This window comes from Kryptolebias marmoratus, linkage group LG9 (genome assembly GCF_001649575.2).
Source record: "Kryptolebias marmoratus isolate JLee-2015 linkage group LG9, ASM164957v2, whole genome shotgun sequence".
Lineage (NCBI taxonomy): Eukaryota > Metazoa > Chordata > Actinopteri > Cyprinodontiformes > Rivulidae > Kryptolebias > Kryptolebias marmoratus.
In genome coordinates this window covers 14,450,814-14,459,572 of record NC_051438.1, presented here as the reverse complement: position 1 = coordinate 14,459,572, position 8,759 = coordinate 14,450,814, and positions in this window count along the sequence as shown.

Below are 8,759 nucleotides of genomic sequence, written 5' to 3'. Positions count from 1 at the left end.
ACTCGGTCAATTTTCCAGATATTGAGCTAGGATTTGGTGTGGTAGTGTCTGAGAGTCAACCCAAGACATACCCTGAAGGTGCTAACAGATTGTGTGAGATCTTCATTTAATCTTCATCTTTTGTTAGTTTCTGGCAGAGGAGCAACAAACCAGTATGAAGGGCAGCACCGACTCTTATAGGCATAAATAACATCAGTAAGAATTTCTTTATGTTGTCCAGTTATACAACCGGTGATTTAACTGAGCCGCCTAAATAACAAGAGTACAATGCTGCTGCTGTTTTAATGTGGATATAATGGAGTCGGTTTTCCCACTCGCTGCTTTTTCAACTTTAATTTAGAAAATAATTTCACTGATATCATCTGATTGCACTGTCACACAATAATTGCGTTGTTAGTTACATTCCGGGTAAACACAGAAATGTAAATAGTTGATTAATATTCAGTGAGCGGAACGAAAAGGAAAGTTTTCAATCGTGGTCTGAGGCGAGATGTGTGAATAATGGTAAAGACGGACAGATCCTCCACTTCTCAACAAATCGGCTCTGAGCTGACATCGTGGCGCCGGAGAAACTACAGACTTCAGAGTTAGAATTAACTTCAAATTAGCACACATTATCATAATCTTGTCTTTAATGTTTTATAAATTCTGGCCTGGATCTAACTCCTTTTCTCATTCAGTCTTCTTAATACTCCATTCCAGTGTCACTGTAAGTTTCTGCTTCCACCAGGCAGATGCTCCATATCTGCTGAGGGGGTTTTACTGTACAGGCAAAATACCTGCAGTGCAGTGTTAGTGATTTACCTGTTTAAATAACACTAACACATGTAATAACGATATAAACTCAGGATTTATTGAAGAGAGATGAAAGCAGTGAGGAATGACAGGATTACAGGCGAGGGACTCAGGTTCCTCAGTCTGAGGTGAGTCACAGGCTCTTGAGTATAGCTGACAGTCCCAACTCATTGATAAACACCGAATACCTGAAATAAGACTGGAATACTGATGAGGGAACCGGGACCATGTTTGGCCATGTGCATCCAGGTGTTAACAAAAGCTGTAAACATTTGGATGCCAACACTATGCAGAAGCATACAGCTGCAGTGGTAGTAGGTACATCTACTACTTTAGCTTTGGAGTTATTTCAACAACCACAGAATAAATCACAATCAAACTGGTTATTGTTTTTAGCCCTAAAAAAGCTTAGAGATTCACATAATTACTTTTGATAGCATTGTCTTGGCGTCACTTTTGATTAAGTTAACTTTTGTACTTCTCCCGATTCACGAAGGCCAACACAAAAAAGGCCTTGCCCAACACAAAACAGTTATAATATATTTTAACAAATAATGAGCTAAGATTTGGTGTGGTAGTAGCTGAGAGTCATCCCCATCACATACATTCAGCACCAGCAGATCATGTAAGATTTCTGACCCTGTTAAGACCTGGAAACAACATCCATCTTGGGTGACTAGAATGCAAGTGGACACCTCTGAATGAAAGCACACCTCATACGTATTAATACCCCAACTCTACAACCCATTAACTTTAAGAGACAATCCAATTCAAGATGGCCACCACAGCTAATCGACCTTAGCCAACACAAATATGGCTGTAACGCTAGCTTGCAACTCATACTTTGAGCGTGTATTTAAATTTTGTCTTATTACAATAGTTGTGTTTTAGAGCTCGTGGTTAGTTCAGTGCTTTGGACTTCTTCTGTTTCAAAATCGCTATAAAAACATCAAGTTGAAATAAATTGAACTGAACTGAATTGAGCTGAGTAAACGTAAACTGATCTGGACTGAGTTTAATTAAACAGAATGACTCTGTTCAACAGCTGTATTTAAGCAGCACTGATGCAGCATTTTCTTACATTTAGAGCTTACCCTCTAAATCAGGGGTGTTAAATTCAGTTACACAAGGGGGGCGAAATTAAAAACTGCTCCTAGCCAAACGTAACCTTAGTTTTAGATGTAATATGACAAATCATTTATATAGAAATATCAAATACTTTTCCCAGTTACATATTATATAGAATTTGGAACAAACTTACTTTAATGAACAAAGAAATATAGGTCAGACTTTAAAAGACATATCATTAGCATTTGTTTCTTATGTCTTCTTCTGCATTATTCAAAATTAAAACAGAAAAAAAAATCAACAAAAATCTGATCATACAGCTTAACTTTGAAACATGAATAAAATACAGAAAAAGACATACATTAAAGCAGACTTGCTGTTACTCTGATGAACATTATTCCAAGTCAGATATCCAATATCATTTCTTTACTTCAAGTTTATCAACAAGAGTTTGATCGGTCCCGTTTGATGCCTCTCTGTTGCCCGTTTCACATCCAAATCAAAGATTACTGAGAAATTAAAACTTTCTTTTCTTGGCTTCAAAGTAACGGTCACAGGAAGACTTCACTAAACTAAATGAGAAGCGACGGAGACTCGATCTGTCACAAACTGGAGGCCGGATCTAATAATCTTTAAACGTTATCTTGGGGGTCAGATAAAATGTTACGAAGGGCCGGATCTGGCCTTGAGTTTGACACGTCCTCTAAATTATTTACATTGCCTCCATTTCAGAGGTTGGAAAAAAAAAAGCCATCAGCATAGCTTAGAGTTATTACTAAACTATATCAATACATTTTAAGTTGGTTTTCAATGTTTACCTTGGAAACTTTTGGTACAGAAATTAAAAATGATGACAAAATAGAGAATCTTTCGTTAAAGTATTTACTGATTTAATTGTTTTCTTCAGCTGAAGTCGAACACAGTAGCTGTGTTACTCTAAAAAGGACAGAAACCTAAAAGCATTTTTGTGTTTTTCTTTTTGCTCTGTCCCTGTTTGCAAACACAGCCTTTCAAACCCGCTCTTCCTGTACATCATTAATGTGCTGTTTCTCATTTCTGCTGCCCCAAACAGGAAATCATTTTCAATTTCTGAGGGGCAAGTGGGACCGAGGTGTTTGTTAAAAGCTGATTTCCTGACGGCTTTGCCACAGCATTCAAAAAATAAACACTTACTGTATGCACACTGCGTTCCTTTAACATAAGAAAAACCCTCTGTATGAAAGCCAGCGCCATGTTGGGGAAGGGGGTGGGGGTGGTGGAGGTGGTATCAACGTCATGCCACTGCTGCCTGGCAACGCCACTTCACTGGAGGACGAAAAGTGCTTCATTGTTTTTCTGCCATTCACAGCAGCTGTCTCAAGGTCTCTGCCTCTAAGGAAGAAGAGAGAAAAAAACATTTCCCCCGTGTGCATCAGCGCTTGTGAGACATGCAGAGTGTTAAAACAAACACGGCGCACACTCGAATGCAAAGGAGCGTCCAAGGTCTCTCCGTGAAAAGACATAATGGCTCTCCTGATCAATTTTATCTCCTGCCTCGCTCGAGATTTCAAGATAGATGTTTCGGTTGTGTCAGACGAGGGAAAAAAGATGGAAAAAAGTGATTGAAAGGCAGTTACAGCCGTAGAAAAAAATGGAGGTCCTGCAAATTAAGTCTGTCATTGCCATAGTTTAGGTGTTCAGTCACGCAGTGTTACCTCACTCGTACTGCTGCTTCTATCTAATGTGGCTGCAGACCAATAAACTGTCACCAATCAGCTGAAGCATGGGCTCCTGAAGTCTTTAGTCCACTTCTTTGCATTTATCTAACCTGCTGTCTTTCCATCCCTCCTTTAAAGGTTGTAGTGCAGCGTTTCTTTTAAATTTCCTTTTACACTTCACTATCTCTGTTTCATAAATTACCCAAATTGACTCATGTCCTTCCTGTTTTGTCCGGACCAAAGGAGGGTCATTCTGTCTGATAAACAAAGCAACGCTGCGTAGTTGCATCTGTGCCTGCTCGTGCACAGGCACAGGCACACACTGCAGAGAGAAGAGGCGCTGAGGCGTGCACGAACGCACGTGACACCGGGTGAAAGTGAAGCAGTGGAGTGAGGGCACAGAGGCTTTCGTAGCTACTTGAAGCGAACTGCACCGCCAGGATCAGAGCCGATAAAACGGAGGTCAGAGGGAAAGAAACGAAAATGCCATTCCATTTTTAAACCCCTTTAAAATAAGAGCCCGGGCCTCCTTTTTGATTGTCAAGGTCTGTAAATTGGAGAGATGGTGAGAATACACCTTATCTTCTCCTGGCACCCTGTCAGTCTTTTGTGCTCGTTTTAGTTGGTCCCAGAAAGAAACCGGAGTGTCTGATAGAGGCGCTCGCTGTCAGACTCTTTTATTCCATTTAAAGGAACATTTAGACTAATTCAGGAACAGAACATGTAAGGCTTATATTTATGTGAGTGTATTGTTAGCAGCACATACTTTATGAGCAAAGTAGTTAGGCTAATAGAACTCAGATTAGCGTACTATAATATATTTGGAATCAATATAGTATAGCTTGTAAGAATCATTTTTTAAATAGTTTTACACAAACACAGGTTGATTATTGAGAAGATATGTTGTCAGTTAATAAAAGGACAACTGTGTAATTAGTAATTTGTAAGTATAAATAATATTCTTTCAGGCTTTATTGACCCTACTCTTTGTCTAATTGGACTGTCATTATTATTTTTTTTAGGAAACATTTAGCCATATCACTCGTAAATGTGCAAACGCAGGGTTTACACATACAGCTTCCAAAACGTTAACCACAACTAATACAAGATGCTCTGGGAAAGGATGCAGCAATAACCAGCGGCAGGAAGGACAGTTTGTAAATCTGTAGTATTTTAAACATCACAAACTGAGTGTGTCAAAGTGCTGTGGAGCCCCATTTAATTTAATTCCCGTTAAAAAGAAGTCTGAGGAGGGTCCTCAATCGTAGAGCAGGTGAGTCTAGTTTGGTATTGTTCATTCATATGTTGTTTTCTGTCATACTAACACCTGTGGCACTTCATTTTGTTTAAAGTGTGTTATTAAAATATATTAATAACATTGATCTGCACACTACATTTACAAATTTACAATTTCAAAATCATTAAACTGCTTATTGAGATGATGTAGGTCTAAGGTGTAGCATTCAACACCCAGAAAGAAAAAAACAACAACAATAATAATAATTTTGTTGTGTTTACACCTCATATTTCCACAGATATTGAGTTTTTGATGAGAAAAACAGAGATTGTAATTCTCAGTTTTTTCTGTATCCCTGTGGACTCAAGATACAAAAGGTTTTCAAATACAATGACTTACTCTACTCAAAACACCAAAGAAGCCATTTGTTACCACTTTTTTATTGTTGTTTGTTTGTTTATCTTGTTTTACATCCACTTTTTGGTTAGTATGTAAGAACAGAGAAAAGAAAGACTAATTTAAAACTATATTTAGAGTAATATAGAAGGGGCCTTAAATATACCATATGTCTTTAATGAAAACCTTTAACAATCTTATCACTGTAGACTTACTGAGGGGAAAAATTAATTACTCTGGTTGAACACAGAGTGTGTTTTAATGTTCTGGTAAAAAAAAAAAAAAAAAAAAAACAATAAAAAAAATCTTTTGATATCTGTCACAGAGGTCTGACCTGATGTGTGCAGCCATATTTAGTACTGATTACTGACACTAAACAAAGATTTCACACCCAGACGTAGTTAAGTGCCAAATTTTCCCTTTACAGAACCCTCTACATCTTATTTTTAATGTCTCTGCTCTTCATTCTGGACCAACTGGAGACATTTGGTTGAAGCAGCTAATGACTGATAAATGTAGGATCCTAATAAACCTGATTGTTACAGTTCAGCTGCAGAGTGGTCACAAATTTGGTTGATTTGTCTTCACAACTTTGTGGGTTTGGGATTGATGTGTGCCTATATATACAAAGGTATGAAAACTAGAAGGGAAAGTAGGAAGAGTTTTTCGTCTTCGTGGAAGTCTTCATAGAAGGTGTTTCTTACCATAAAACTACTTGTGAGACAACTTAGCACGTACAAAGTCTGGCCCCTGTTTGTATCACTAACACAGGTGTGAAACCTGAAAATAGTTTCAGCCCGTTGTGTAATAATTAAAGGTCACAGTTTTGCAGCCTGAGTTAATTGACTGGAGCTTTCCACCAGAGTTATTTCACTTTTACTAGGAGAGTTCATTACATAAAAGCAAAACAAAGAACAAACAGCCTATGAGTGGTTAGAAAATGTGATTTTTATTTTGTAATTTTATATTGTTTTATATAAAAATAAATACTTGCACATATACATGCTGGGAGGAATTTTTATATCTATAACTGCTGAAGCTGAAAAATAATTAGACTTAATCACTGTGTGTTTGGATGATTAAGAGCGTAAACAAATGCTTTTTTGCAGAATGTTCCACTGACTTTGATTTCCTTAAAAATGAGGCACTTTGACAGGAAAATCTGCAAGGATGAAAAGGAATCCTGTACATATTTGTTTTCTACCTGAAGAGATAAGGATCAAAGCTAAATGAAGCCTCTGGCACAGAATCGGAGGAGCATTAAAACCTCAAACCAGAGTTTAGCTTCTTTTGATGAATTAAACATTTGTTTTGGACTGTTTCACAAACCTGATTCTGGATTTTGGGTTTGATGCATAGAGAAATATTACTGACTTGATTTAGTTGTGATCTGGCCACAGTGGAAGTTTGTCTTTTTTCTTTGGTTTGACACGTCTTAGTCATCTGTTATGTCACTTTACACTGAGAGGGAACAAACCGTTGTTGATTTATTTGTTACTGTGAGGCACGAGCTGCCTGTTTGTTTAAAGGCAGACGCCATAAAATTCAATAAGCCTCCTGCAACAATGTAATCAACATTTCAAGCTGAGAAAACACATTGACCAAAGACTGAGAATATTTTTTAAAGTTCAATTTTCCATTGTTTTTCTTTAGTGCATCTGGGGGAAAGCATTTTAACCATTGCTAGTTTTGAAAAAAAATGAAATAAAAATAAAACTCTTAACCTTCTGAATTATACTTTTTTAGTGTGAAAGTAGAAAATAGACCATTATTCTGACAAATGATAAATAATGCCTTTATCGCACACTTAACCATAAAAGCATTTGCACTGATTCATTGAAGCAGTTCAAGTGAAAAAACAATCAGAAGGAATTGTTCTGAATAATAACAATAATAATAATTTGTGCCTTTGGCTTTGTAGACACATTCTGCCATATCTGAGTCAGACACACATAAATAAATAAAGTCACAAAGTCAGGGGTGACACATATAGGTTGTGGTTCAGAGCAAGATCAGAACAAGAAAAAGAAACAAAAGCCAAAAGCTAGATTCCCCCCAGCCCCCATTTGTATTATACAGATAATAAGTCTCCCAGAAGTGGAGATAGATAACCCAACCACCTTCTCTGGGTCTCTCCAAGTCATGTGCAACAAAGGCAGACATTGTTATCTGGTAACCAGGTGTCTAGATGATGTTATCATCATCTAGATGAAGAAGACTGAGTTTTAATTTATCAGACCAGAAGTCAAGTCAAGCCAAGTCAAATTTATTTAGATAGCACTTTTCAGCAACAAGGCTGTTAAAAGTGCTTTACACCATGAAAATACAAAATTACAAAGTCATCATGAAAACACACACAATGATAGCAAAAGTAAAATAAACATAAAAAAACCAAGCTAAAACATGAGCTAAGATAATCTAAATAACATAAATAAGCAGGTAACAGAGAGAAGAAAAAAGCGACCGCCTTCGCCGAGAGCAGAAGAAACAAAAAAGATGGTTCTTCACTTTACTTCTATCTATTCTTAATAAGCTTGGGTCCAGTGTTTGCAAGTCTTGTTCATACAAAATCAAATTCAAAGTCAACAAAAAAATAGTAACATTTCTTTGCAAAATTTCATGCGTTACCTTTGATGTTTATTAAAATAATTAGCTGAGAACTGCGTGCTCTTTACTGTAGCATCCAAATGTTTGAGATGCTCGGTTTTAGTCCAAAGACTTACTAAGCCAAACATTGTTTCAAGGCAATTGCACGAAGGCTCTGATGCTTATTAATTTCCAACTGACAGCAAAGAAGAGCCTCTATACAGCACATCCTGTCAAAGGTGGGCTGATGAGTGCCTTGGGTGACCGTTCATCTTGGAAACGTCTCATTGAGGCAGGTGTGGAGGGCCTCAACAACTGATTGAAAGTCACTCTTCTTTGTGGCCTCTCACTTTAAGTCTTCTGCCGTGATCGAAGGTGGCCCTGCCCGTCTGCATTAGAGTAAAGTTGCCAGCCGGGGCAAACGATCAGCAAGTTGATTTTTTTTTGTTTTTCATTCATGCACATGGTGGTTCACAAAAGGGAGGTGAAAACGTTAAACTTGCCGGTGATTTTGTAATAAAGAATCGTTTTGTCGAGATAAAAAGTGTTAATAACTGAATGTGAAAAGCAGAGACAGAAACATAAAGGCATGTCTTAACAATCAAATTCACATGCACAGAAGTGATGTGGAATAACTTTAACAATTTCTTTTTCAAGAGTTTAACGAAGTCCCTCAAACATTTTATGCTTGTTGTGATTCAAACTTTTCTTTATATTCATTTTAATCCAATCAGATGACCTGCTTCCATGATTGCCAGTAACTTTGTTTACCAGAGAAGATTTAATCCACAATACTCTTATCAGTATGCTGGTGTAGATTCTCAGTCATCCAGGCCATGGTAAATTCAAAAAAAGTTAAAAAACAAAAACAACTGGACTTCTATTCTGTAGCTGAAGACGTTTCGCTTCTCATCCGAGGAGCTTTCTCAATTCAGAAATAGAGAGTGTGGAGTTGAGCTTTTAAAGCTGAGATGTGATGT